The sequence below is a fragment of the Vulpes vulpes genome, chromosome 12 (genome assembly GCF_048418805.1).
Source record: "Vulpes vulpes isolate BD-2025 chromosome 12, VulVul3, whole genome shotgun sequence".
NCBI lineage: Eukaryota > Metazoa > Chordata > Mammalia > Carnivora > Canidae > Vulpes > Vulpes vulpes.
In genome coordinates this window covers 150,315,865-150,328,715 of record NC_132791.1, presented here as the reverse complement: position 1 = coordinate 150,328,715, position 12,851 = coordinate 150,315,865, and the positions used below count along the sequence as shown (strand labels likewise).

The 12,851-nt window shown below is 46.5% G+C and overlaps 1 protein-coding gene across 3 annotated transcripts in view; it reads left to right on the top strand.

Annotated features, from left to right (window-relative positions):
• The window catches only part of NFIA (nuclear factor I A), a 576,588-nt gene that overhangs the window by 116,486 nt on the left and 447,251 nt on the right, over positions 1-12,851 (top strand). The gene's annotated exons all lie outside the window — the stretch shown is intronic.

Genomic DNA, 12,851 nt, shown 5'->3' with positions numbered 1-12,851 from the left:
CAATGTGTTTTTCACACTTATCTCAAATCTGGCTAGGCTTTGCCTTATGACCAAAATTTTCCCTTGAAAACAGCCCGAGTTCACATAACCCAGAGCACAGGCCTACATCAATCATGGGGCCTGATGACTGGTGGGTCGGCCCCACGAACCAAAACAAGCCACTCAGCAGCTTGTTCTCGGCTCCACCGGGGCTTCCCAGGGTTCGTGAAGGGAGAAGACATCTCAGTGTGTCCTGCACCCAGGGGAGCGCAGACCTGGGGCCAGAACCCTGAGGGGCTTCACCAGCTTGCACAGGAGCAAGCAGAGCTCTAGTCTTTGTTCAGGTAATCACAAGGAATGAGGAGAGGCAGAGTTACCCGGCCCCTGCACAGCACAGGGGAACTCCAAACGAACTTATCCACAGAAAATGGTCCCAGAGGATACAGTTTCCAGCAGATGTCAGCCTTCAGGACTTGTTATTTTGGTGGAGAAATTAGTGTGTGTAATAAGAAGGGAACACATCCATAATAGTTCTTTTTCAAAGGCACACGGCTAAGCAGAGACGTTAGCTCACATTCATGACCATCTGGGAAACCCACTTCTCAGGCAAGAAGTAATCCCTGCCAGGTACCACATACTGGCTGTCCGCTCCTCAAGGCATCTCCTCCCTGGAGGTTCCCCATCCACTCTTCCAATTCTTAGACTTAACCAAAAACTACCCAAAGAAGGCAGATTCCAGCTGGTAAGAAAGAACTTACGAGAAGCCAAGCTGCCCAGAAACGATAGGGGGCCCTTTGAGCTGTAGAAACCAGTGGCCAAGAGGAAGAGTGGGCAACAAACAATTTAATGGAATTATGGAGATGGGGCTTCATACAGCCCATGGCACATAGGGAGATTTGTGATTCCAAGGATTAAAAAAAAATTCAACTGAGTAAATTCTAAAGATCTTGTTGGCTTTATTCAACGATTCATGAATGAGGCAGCCTCCCATCCAGCAGATACTGAGAGGTGGAGGAGCTGTACAAATGAAAAGACTTTTCTAAGCAGAAGGCAGCAGGAACAAGGAAACATTGGCCCCCCCAAAAAAGCAGGTTGGTTATGACAAGGTTATTTTCCTTAGCAGCAGGCAGGAGTCTATCAGGCAGGTTTCCTAACTAGTGCTGATCAGGTGATTCTTGATTGACTGATTTAAGATTCCATTTCTAGGAGAGCTGAAACTGTAATTAAGTCTTGGTTTGGTGACATGGGGCTTAGCATAAATGACTTCATTTCAGGCTTTCTGTCATATTTTTAACACAGGCTCCATCTCAGGCCTTACCTACCACCTGGAAAGCAGTGGCCCCTCCACCGCAGAGCTTCTATAGCCCATCACAAATATCTGTGTCTTCAGCGATCTTCCCATGTGCAGAGATTGTTCTCAGATGAAGTCTATGGAATTTGAAAGCACGAACTTGATCTCATTGTTCCATCTTCCCCATACCTCCTGGCACATGGTGAATAAATTATTTTATTTTTTGGAGTGCTTTAGAAAGGAGGTGTACACAAAAAGATGGTCCTGGGAACCTTCTCTCTAGATGGTCCCTAGAGGGCAGACAATCCAGAGTGGGATCATGTCAGGATCCCCTCCCATCATGGTAGTTCAGATCCAAACATGGTGACACACAGTGGACCTTCTCTGCGCATTACTTGTGCCCCACGTGGGATACCATGGGAATATCTGCAGGTCCTTAAAGCACTATCTCTTTTGTATAGGAAATGGCTAAGAGCAGGGACAATGGGTATCAGGCTGCTTGTGGTTCAGATTCCAACTTTACCTCTTACTAGCCGAGTAATTTGAGGTTCATCTATCTCATTGCTAGAACAGGGTTATGAGGAGTTTGTACCTCATAGGGCTGTAATGAAAGTAGGTGCATCGTTGCATATAAATCTGTTTAGAATTGTGGCTGGTATATTTATCTAACAACAAATATTTACCATGTGTCAGGCACTGCTCTAATTGCTACAAAAACAAAACAAAAAAAATAGTAGTGAATAAAAACAACAGACAAAAAATCCATGTCCTCATAGAGCTATTAGTCTAGTGGGGGCATTGCTCTAAATATATATCATTGGTCTTCATAATTAGTTTACTTGTATTATTTCTACAGTATCACCTGTTGTCTCCACTACTGACCTATATCTCCAGGCCTGGTAAAGTTCCAGGCACACACTGGCTCTTCAGTCAACAGTTTTTGAATGGACAATGCCTAGATGAATCCATCACTGTAATCACTGCAATATTTACATCAAGCTCAAAATTATATTAGCCAACATGTATGGAGCCCTGCTCTAGGGGCTTAAATGTTCAGACTCAGTTAATCCTCACAACAAACCCACCGGGCTAATACTATTATTACCCCCATTATATAGATGAGGAAACAAACAGACAAAAGTTAGAGACCTTGCTCAAGTCCAGGCACCCAGATTTCATGCTCATGGTGTCCATGCCATCCTGCCTCTAAAGAGAATAAGCCAGATTTTTTTAAATGCACAATGGATGCTCCTCCCACAATTAGGAGGAAATCAGTCGACACTTGGACAGTTGTGGCCACCTAACTCAGCCGGCTGGCCTTGGTCCGCCCCACTTGCACAAAGCAGCCAGGGATGATCACCCTAAGTGGCAGATCTGATTGAGTCATCTGGTTAGTTTCCTGCTACAACACCTGTGAGGCCCTGTCATCTTTAAAATGTTTTTCAAACTTCTTTTTTCTATTGTTATCTACTATTAAAAAAAATACATTTTATATGGTAACCCAGCACTTACAAATACATATACATAGAACTAAAACAAAACTTTTCAGAGCAGCACCTGCCCTTCTTGTAGGCAATATAGTTTGTGCTGGATATCTTTTTTTCCCCAGATCTACTCCCCACCCTCCCCATCCTACCCTGCTCTGGGTTCAAGGTAGCTGTGTGACCATGGGCAAGTTACTTATGTCTCTAAGGCTCAATTTTCTTCCCAGTAAAAAACAGAAATGGTGATAATTTACACAGCTCATAATAGGACTGAATGAGATTGTATATATTCAATTCCTGGAGTAGGCCTGACTTCTAGCAACACTCCAAGAAATGCCAGCTAGCATTATGATTATTTTGAGTAGAAATAACAATAAATGTACACTAATTTTTGCTATGGTACTGCAATGCCCGTCTCTGATTTAGTGCAGAGACCTCAGACCTAGGAAGTGTGTCCACAGTCTTGGAGCTACAAGATTAAGATGACTATTTTGCAAAGAAAACCAGCAATATGTTGTGTGAGGTGATTTATTTATTTGACACAGAGAGAGAGCAGAAGTGGGGGAGTGGCAGGCAAAGAGAAAGGCAGACTCCCGCCGAGCAGGGAGCCCGATGTAGGGCTCCATCCCAGGACCCCAGGATCGTGACCTAAGATGAAGGCAGACACTTACCCAACTGTGCCATCCAGGTGCCCTGTATGAGGCAATTTTTAAAGCAAACTCAGATTGATTGCCCTACAGATCCCAGTTGCCCCAAACTGTATGTTAGGAGGCAACTTTGCAACTGAAGAGCAATCTCATGTCTGGCAGTATCGTACTGGGTCCAGAGTCAGAAATCTGAGCAGGTGCCATTCCTAACAAACTTACTGAACACCATGTTTCAGGTGCTGGGGAGTGAGGCCACTTGGGTCTCCCTTGCAAGATTATTCTTTTGCATAAGCACAAGCAATGGCTTTTTATTCTCTGGAACTCAAGATTATTCCCAAAAGGCAACCACCCAGGTTAACAGCCAATGCTAAAAGGTGCCAAGGTAGTCTATTAGGACAAGAGAAAAACTTGAGATTATAAGGCACTTGGAAGGCTGTTCAATTAGAAAATGTGTGAGGCTGAGTTTCAAATGTGAAGGTTCACATGAACTGTTTTCTAGGACTCTTTGAAAAATGTTAACTAGTTATCATTATGTGAAATTTATGAATGTACCTAGCCCAGGGCTATATATTATTTCCTAGGCTCCTCAATAACTCCCAGTTACTAGGAGCTGGTATTCACTATTTAGACATTTCAATGCAGGCATCAAATTCAAGGCAAAAGCCTTGAATGCAAACATTTTTATCAATAGTTTGGTCACCGAAAACTCTTCTAACTTTGGAATATGTTGAGTGAGCATCTTTCAATAATGTTTAAACAGCCACCTTCTTACCTTCTCCCTCCTACAGCCCAATAATGTGAATCTTCTTCCTATCTATACCACACACACACAAACACACACACCCACACTAAGCCATTTTGAAAGCATAATTACTACTGATAGAAACAGCCTGGCACAAAATAAGTTGGTACAGAATATTAGCCATGAAGTGTCCTCAAGAACTCTACCCCAGGGGATCCCTGAGTGGCTTAGCGGTTTGGTGCCTGCCTTTGGCCCAGGGTGTGATCCTGGAAATCCAGATCAAGTCCCATGTCGGGCTCCTTGCATGGGGCCTGCTTCTCCCTCTGCCTGTGTCTCTGCCTCTCTCTCTCTCTCTCTCTCTCTCTCTCTGTGTGTGTCTCATGAATAAAATCTTAAAAAAAAAAAAAAAAAACCTCTGCCTCAACTAAAACACACCTCTTCCAGTTACAAGAACTAATAGGCTTACAGTCCTTGATGCCATTCACCTTTTCTCCATTTGGCACACTGTGAGATCAAATCAAGGGGAAGGGCTGGGAACAGTTGGCAGATGTTGCCAGAAACCACCTTTTCATAAGCCCACATCCAAGTTTTCATTCTGCAAATAGGCTGGGGTAGGTCACCATAGGGAAAGGGAGACTATATTCCAAAGATGAATAGATGCCGGTCCCTATCATCCACCTGGTCATAGAGCACAGAAGGATGCAGTTGATATCCCAGCGATGGCAAACAGTGTGGTAACTGCCTTGGCAGAAGTCTGAGCAGCCTCAATAGGCCACACTGGGAGAGCTGGACCCAGCAGGGTGCAGGTCAATGCTTAACAACCAGCTCTCCAAGGGAAAAGAAATCCTAATATGTAGTTCATGATATGAGAGACTCCTAACTCGGGGATCCCTGGGTGGCTCAGCAGTTTGGCGCCTGCCTTTGGCCCGGGGTGCGATCCTGGAGTCCCGGGATAGAGTCTCACGTCAGGCTCCTGGCATGGAGCCTGCTTCTCCCTCTCCCTGTGTCTCTGCTTCTCTCTCTCTCTCTTTGTCTATCATAAATAAATAAATAAATCTAAAAAGAGAGAGAGAGAGAGAGACTCCTAACTCTGGGAAACGAACAAGGGATTGTGGAAGGGGAGGTGGGTGGGGGGATGGGGTGACTGGGTGATGGGCACTGAGGGGGGCACTTGATGGGATGAGCACTGGGTGTTATACTATATGTTGGCAAATCAAACTCCAATAAAAAAGAAAAAAAATATGTAGTTCATGCCAATTGCCATGGTGTACATAATCCCACTATGACCAATATGAAGCTAGCAGCATGGTATCACAGAACAGAGAGCTGGAAAAATATGTGCAATAATACACCATTACATAATACTTCCACCATAGAATTACAATAGACAGAATAATCCCAAATACAGATCAGAGTGAAATGTAAGAAACTAATTTGGGAGGCAATACATTTTGAATACTTATTAACTCAGTTTTAAAAATCACTTATTTGATTGTGAATTGATATAATTTAAATTTTAGTAGTGGCTGTGTTTAACAACCAACTCGCAAAATTCCTACAACTTTTAACAATTGACTTTCACCAGCGGTTTCAATCCACTTCAGCACACTTCTAGACAGACTTCACTTGGACGGAGCGCTGACCAGGGCACCCGCAGTAGGGTGGGGATTCAAGAGGCCAGATGTGAGCTGAGAGCTTACTTGAAGCCATCTGGGTTGGCAAGAGCTAGAGGTGCAGACCCAGCCAATATTTAAGGGGAACTAAAGGCCAGACACATATGAGACAAAGTACTAAGAGCAGACCACAAAGACAGTGTAGTGCAGAGTTGATTTGAGGCCAAGTCATGGTAAGAAAGTGAACAAGCAGGTCAGGAAACAGTGAGGAGGGTTTTAGAAGGTGTCACAAATACGAGGGATTGCATTGCTTACATTTGTTAATAAATGATCTTGATAATCATTCACGAGCGCTTAATAATCACTATGGAGCATTTAACACAGACTGGGCGTTGCTTTAGATGCTTTAGATGCTTTCCTGCCACCATGATATCCCCACTTTACAGAAGGAACAGACGGCCCGGCTCCAGAATCTGTGGTGGCATCTGCCATGCAACACGGGTGCCGTGTTTGGGTTAAGCTGGATTAAAATTCCGTACAGAGGGCAGCCCGGGTTGGCCCAGCGGTTTAGCACCGCCTTCAGCTCAGGGCATGATCCCGGGGACCCGGGTTCCAGTCTCAGGGATCCCCGCATGGAGCCTGCTTCTCCCTCTGCCTGTGTCTCTGCCTCTCTCTCTGTCTCTCTCTCTCTCTCTCTCTCAGTCTGTGTCTCCCATGAATAAATAAATTAAATATAAATAAATAAATAAATAAATAAATAAATAAATAAATAAATAAATAAAGGCCGTACAGAGAGCAAACTATAAAACAAAGAATCACTTCAAGTTGGAACAACTACGTGTTTCCGAGACCGTGCTCGAACACTTGGTCCAGAGCACACCCGTGTTCAGAGAGGCCGGCACACGTTGCCTGCGCGGGGAGGGAGAGGATCGTGGGGTCAAGCAATGTCTGGCCTTACCTGTGGGGAGCCAGGTGCGCCGTGAGCGCGCCCACGGAAAACGCGAAGGTGGCCCCTGGCCTCGCCGGACCCGGACCCCAGTCTTCACTTTTTTACCCCCACGCCCGAGCCCGGGACTCGACCCGAGCACGGTCCAGACTTCCCGAGTCTCCGGCCGAGCACAGAGGCTCTGGTCCCCCTGGGCCAAGGCCATCGGGCCAAAGCAGCCCCACCCGTCCGCAGCCCCTCCCAGCGCCCTGAGCCCGAGCCTCCCTCGGGCAGATTCCAGCCTGTGAGCTCCTTGAGGTTTTAGGGAAATTCTCTCACAGGCTCCAGCACAGCGCCCGGGACCATAAATACTGAACATCAGGTTTGCCAGGGCAGAAGGCAGGCATTACCACGGTTTCGTATTTATGAGGCCTTCTCGTTTCATGACGCACCGCATGGGACAGAAGCCGACTGTCCCTCTCCCCTCAGGAAGTGGCCTTCGAGCTCGCAATGACACGGTGCTGCCCATTCCCGACAGAGAACCGCCGGGGCCCCCCAGATGCTTCAGGCTGGCTGGGAGCTTTCGACTGAGGCTCGAGAGGTGTTCTTTGCGGTCGTGTCTTTGAACGGCTGGGGCACGCGAGGGACGAGCCACCAGCAAGGCCACTGTCGTCCCCGGGGCGCTCGGGGAAGTGAGTGACCGGGTCTCGCGCACCGGGCCGGGGAAAGTCTCCACGAATTCACTCTCCTCTCACCCTCATCACCTTCGTGATGCCCCGTTGGCTAACTCGGCCAGGGGGAGAGGCCTGTTTTCAATTAGGGCTGCTCAAAAAAGTGTTTTTCTATAGCCTGTAAAAATAATCCAATAAAGGCCTGAGAGGTGTGAGCTGTTGTCATCATCCTGTTTGGATAACGTCACTCAGAATGCACCCAGAAGTGAGACAGGGAGGTTGTGACGCCTTCAGAAAATTAATTTGTGAAATGAAGCTGCAGGATTAGCTGTCCCCCTTTGTGCCGGCTTTAATGTGTCCTCCGCCGGGGAAATCTGAGGCTCTGGGTCATTAGCCGGGTCGGATCACGTTACCCCGTTTGGCTCTCCAGAAATCACACTTTTCATTTTGCCTTTAATCCTAAAGGTCACCGGGAAGGTTAGCCCCCAACACAAATGATACTTTGTGGTCTTACTTTCAGACAATTATCAACTCATAAATCTTGGTCAGGCTGTAATGAGAGTGCGAGAAATAATTGAATTCGGTCCAGACGAGCAGTGTCAGAGGGGGAGACACCTGAGGGCGACGTGAAAGGCGAAGGGAGGGGTGCTGGGGGTCCGGGGCCTGGAAGCCAGAAAGCCTTTGCTTTGTGAGTCCCGTTTGTCCTCGTTGGATCGCTGTGTTTGGAGGCTTGGGTGGGGGTGAGTGAGGCCATGAAAGATGGTGCCGGTCCACCGGGAGCTCAGAGAACAGAGGGCAGGAGCTCAGAGGCAACGGCAGCCAGTAGAAAGGAGACCAGGGAGGAGCCTGGCACTGGGATGCTCAGAGTCCCAGTTCAGCCGATTACCCAGTTGGCTGGCCCCAGAAGGCCCAGTTCACCACCGGTCCTGGGATGGAGGCTGCCAGCCGCTCCTACATCACAAGATGGTCACAAGGATCACACGAGATAATACACTGAAACTTTCTTTTTAATCCTCCAAAGAGAAAGTAACTCTTAAGCATGTTAACTCTCTAACCCCCAATAATTTGCAGAAGACACTGTTGGCTGGATATCCCTAACACATCTCAGACTTGTCCATTTCTGGGTCCAAACCAGCGTCATCTTTTTAGCCAGGCTATTGGAATAGTCCAATAATCATTCTGTCTCTGAAGGCCCCTCCTCCCTGACCCACTCTCTACCCAGCGTGTAGTCAGGATCCTTTAAAAATGTCCTATTCCTCTTCTGACTAAAACCTTCCAATAGTTCCCCACGTCACATGAGTCCAAGGCAAAGTCTCAGGACTCTCGACAAGGCCTTGCCTGATCACGTGCCCATCTCCTCCCTGACGTCCCCCCCCACCGCTCCCCACCTAGCTCATGCTCCAGCCACAGCAGTCTCCTTGCGGCTCCCCACACCTGCAGTGCATGCTCCTACCCCAGTCTTGCTCTGACCCTTCCCTTGGTATAGGACGCCCCTTGCCTGGGTAGATATGCGTGGTTACTCGCCCGTCTTCTACTCTTAATTCAAGCTACACTGTCCCTGACTAGTTAAACCCCACCTACCTTATTTATAGTATTTGTTATCTGTCTCCCCCCACCCCCCAACTACAACGTATGCTGCATGAGGACAAGGATTTCTGTCTGTTTTCTTTATTGCACCCCAGTTCCTAGAAGAGAGCCTGGCTTGCAATAAGCACCCAATATTTGCCAAACTGAAATGAAAACCTGATTTCTAATGGACTAGAGAGATTTCCATCTGACTAGAGCTCTCGTTTACGCCAGGTTAGATACTGACGTGACGAATAATGCTACCTGAATTTCCAGACCACTTTTCAGGAATGACATGTGCAAAGCCTGAATGAAATGCCTGATTTTGTCAGTCTGTGTGCCCACCCGGGTACCCTCCAGGGCGGCAGGCACCATATTTGGTTGCGGTTTTGTTGTTCAATTGGTTCTTCCCAGTTTGCCCAGGGCTGGAAGCAGGTCCTGCACCTCTAGTTCTGACCAGGGACATATCTGGGCCAGCTTTCCAAGAGGTCAGGGCGAGCATGTTTTGGTGGGGAAGGAGAGGAATTCTGCACCACTGTGCCTTCTCCCTAACCAGCCTGGCTCGCACCCACAAGAAGCTGCTACAAATACAGACTAGGCTGGCAGCACCAGTAACAGAAAGGGAGGAATCAAGTTCGGCTTGAGGTAACAAGCATTTTTGTTTCCAACAACAAGCATTGTAAGTTCATGCGTATCTTACCTAGGCACAGCACTTCACAGTGTTTCCCCACATGCGGTTTCACTTACCCTTATCCCCAATAGCACAGGCATTATTGTTATCTTTATACGATAGACAAGGAAGCTGACTATGGATTGAGTCCTTGGCAGAGCCACGTCTTACACTTTCTTGCAGTTGTAAGTGAGTTTGGCGTAGCTGGCACGAACATCAACAACAAATGTTCCCTGTCTGCTGTTGCACACTTCAGAATTCTGCTGCAGTGAGTCTGTCCGTCTTGCTTTCTCTGCCTCTCAATTAAAGCAAAGGCTATTTGAGTGCAGTGACCACGTCAGATCTCCAAAGACTGGGCACAGTTCTTGGCACAAGGTAATTTCGCAGTTGTAAGAGAGGCCGTGGTATGAAGTCAAGAAATAACTGAGCAAAATATAGGCGCTGTGAAGAAACAAACCAAAGGATGCTGAGGGAGAGAACATCTTCCGTAACGGTGATCTCTTTGGGACAGGGTAGCCAGGGAGGGGACCACTCAAGAGTTCGCATTTAAGCTGAGACCTGATGGATGCCTGTTTGCTCCCTGGCAAATGACCTTGGCAGGACAGAGACAACTTACAGCTCCCTGAAAGCCTACCGAGGGCAGGAGCCAAAACTGTACATCCTGAGCACAGGACTTCTGAAAAAGAAAATGGGCAGGGGGATGGGAATGGAGCCACATGTGCTGTTTTCCTTTTAGTCAAGGAAAATTCATTGAGCATCTACTTTGTGCCAGGCTGCAAAACTCGTGGATCAAGTGTTCTAACGGAAGAGACAAACATGGAGATTCTTTTTTAAAGTGCTGGGAGTGTAGGCTAAATAGGGTAAGAAAGGATAGATGATGATAGGGGAGAAAAGTTGATGAATCAGTAGGGTCAAGGGAAAGTCACACTCAGGAAGTGGCATTCCTACAGAGGCCTGAATAAAAACAGGGGATATGGGACACCTGGGTGGCTCAGTGGTTGAGCATCTGCCTTTGGCTCAGGTCATGATCCTGGGTCCTGGGATCGAGTCCCACCCCAGGCTCCCTGAAGGGAGCCTGCTTCTCCCTCTGCCTATGTCTCTACCCCCCTCTGTGTATCTCTCATGAAAAAAATAAATAAAATCTTTTAAAAAAAAAAAAAGCAGAGCATACACACCAAAATTTGAGAAAAGAGGAATAGTCCAAAAACATTTTAGCAACAAGAGCAAAAGCAGAGACTGTGACCCAAAACCATCTTGCAACGTTCAAGAAGAACTGAAGGAATAGTGAGCCACCCAGTAAGGCTGGAGACCGTGAGCAGAAGAGTAGAGGGAAAAGAGGAGGGAGGTGTTGCCAGGAGCAAGGTCACAAAGAGCCTTACTTACGCCTCATCAGGAGTTCAGATTTTATCTTGTGCCATGAAAGCCACTGCCTGCTTTTGACGAAGGTAGTAGTACGACCTGATTTGTATTTTAAAAATATCATCCTGGCTTCTGCGTGGTGAATGGCTTGCAGGAGAGGAGTTGCTAGGAGATGGGGGGGATGGTGGCAGGGGTCTAGGTGAGAGACAGTGGCCTGGGAGACAGACTCAAGATGAAGGGGGTGCAGGGAGGTGGACAGATGTGGAGCAATTTTTGGAGAAAGAGGTCACAAACTTGTCTCTGATTCATGGTGATGAGGAAGAGAGAAGAATCGAGGACACCATTAGGTCCAGGGTCTGAACAGGTGGCTGGAGGGTGATTCCATTTTCCAATATGGGAAACTAGCAGAGGCCCAGGGTCTGGAGGGCGATTGATGTGCTACATTTGGTGGAGAGAAGGGTACTGAGTGAGACCTGCCAGCGCCCTTCCTTCCCTTGGTCTCTCCACTCGGGTAAGTCATTCTTTAAGGAAGAAGGACAAGAAATGCAAATCCCACACTTTCCCTTCTCGGAGAGATAAGAGGAAATTTCATCGGGGACCTGTAAGGAAAAGTTTATGAAGTCTCACCCGAAAATTTAGATTTTATTTTCAGTTTCATTCACCCGGAGGAAGGAGTAGAGAGAAGCAGTAGGGAAGAGACAGAGAACCATGTAAATAATGCATGCCAAATTGTAAGTACTGGAAGGAACCTGGTCTTATTCATCTCTGCATCCCAACACCTATTACTATGTCTGGCACAAAAATATTTGTTGTACTGAACTGTCATACAATGTATGAATAAGGAATGAGAGGTGATTCTGAAGGAGAGGATCAAGGAATTCTTGGAAGAGGACTTCAAGCCTTACCTTGGCGTTTTCTTTATATTTGTTGTTTCAAGTCATAGGATTGTTTGTACTCAAGTCATAGGAGTACAGCAAAATTATGGTCCTGGTACTGTGACGAACCCACTTTAACAAAACTAGGCTCTACCCAAAGATCTTGGAATATGAAAGTGTATCAAGCCAGAATACGTCGAGCCCACAAAGTTTGTAAAAATTAGGAACCCGGTAGACAGGGGATAAGTACATGGACTTGGTGGTCTGAATCTCTTCTCTACCACTTACTTACTGTATGTCCTTGGGTAAGTTATTTAATCCTTCTGTCCTTCAATTTCCTCATCTGCATAATGGAGATTTCAATAGTAACTATCTCATAAACTTGTTGCAAAGATTGTGTTAACATGCCGAAATCACATAGAATGATGCCAGGCACGTTACAGAGATATACTGCTACTACGATAGGCCGTCTAACAGACCTAAGGGTCGTGTAGTTTAGCCTATTCCAAGATGCACACTCTTGAAAATGATTTCTCAAAACAGGAAGTACAAAGGAGAAATGTTAAAATAAATGGTAAACAGGAATATATAATACAATAATTAGGTATTCTTTTTCACTGAAGCTGTTTTTAAATCCAAGGAAGCAAACATACTTTTTTCCTCTTGCACCCATGATCTTTGAAGATTTTCTCTTATCTCTTTGACTGAGCAGTGTGATCTTTTTTGGGAGGGGTGGCAGAGGGAGAGAAGGAATCTTAAGCAGATTCCCTTCCCAGCTCGTAGCCCAATGCGGGGCCCCGTCGCACCTCCCTGAGATCATGATCTGAGCCAAAATCAAGAGTAGAACGCTTAACCAGCTGAGCCACCCAGGCACTCCAAGCAGTGTGAGCATTTTAATTGTATCCAAGATGGAAAGTTTTCAGAATAAAAATAAGGTCTTATAAAATGAATACCTTACAGGCAATAACAAGTATCAGTAAAGATGTGGAGAAATTGGAGCCCTCAAACACTGCTGACGGAAATGTAAAA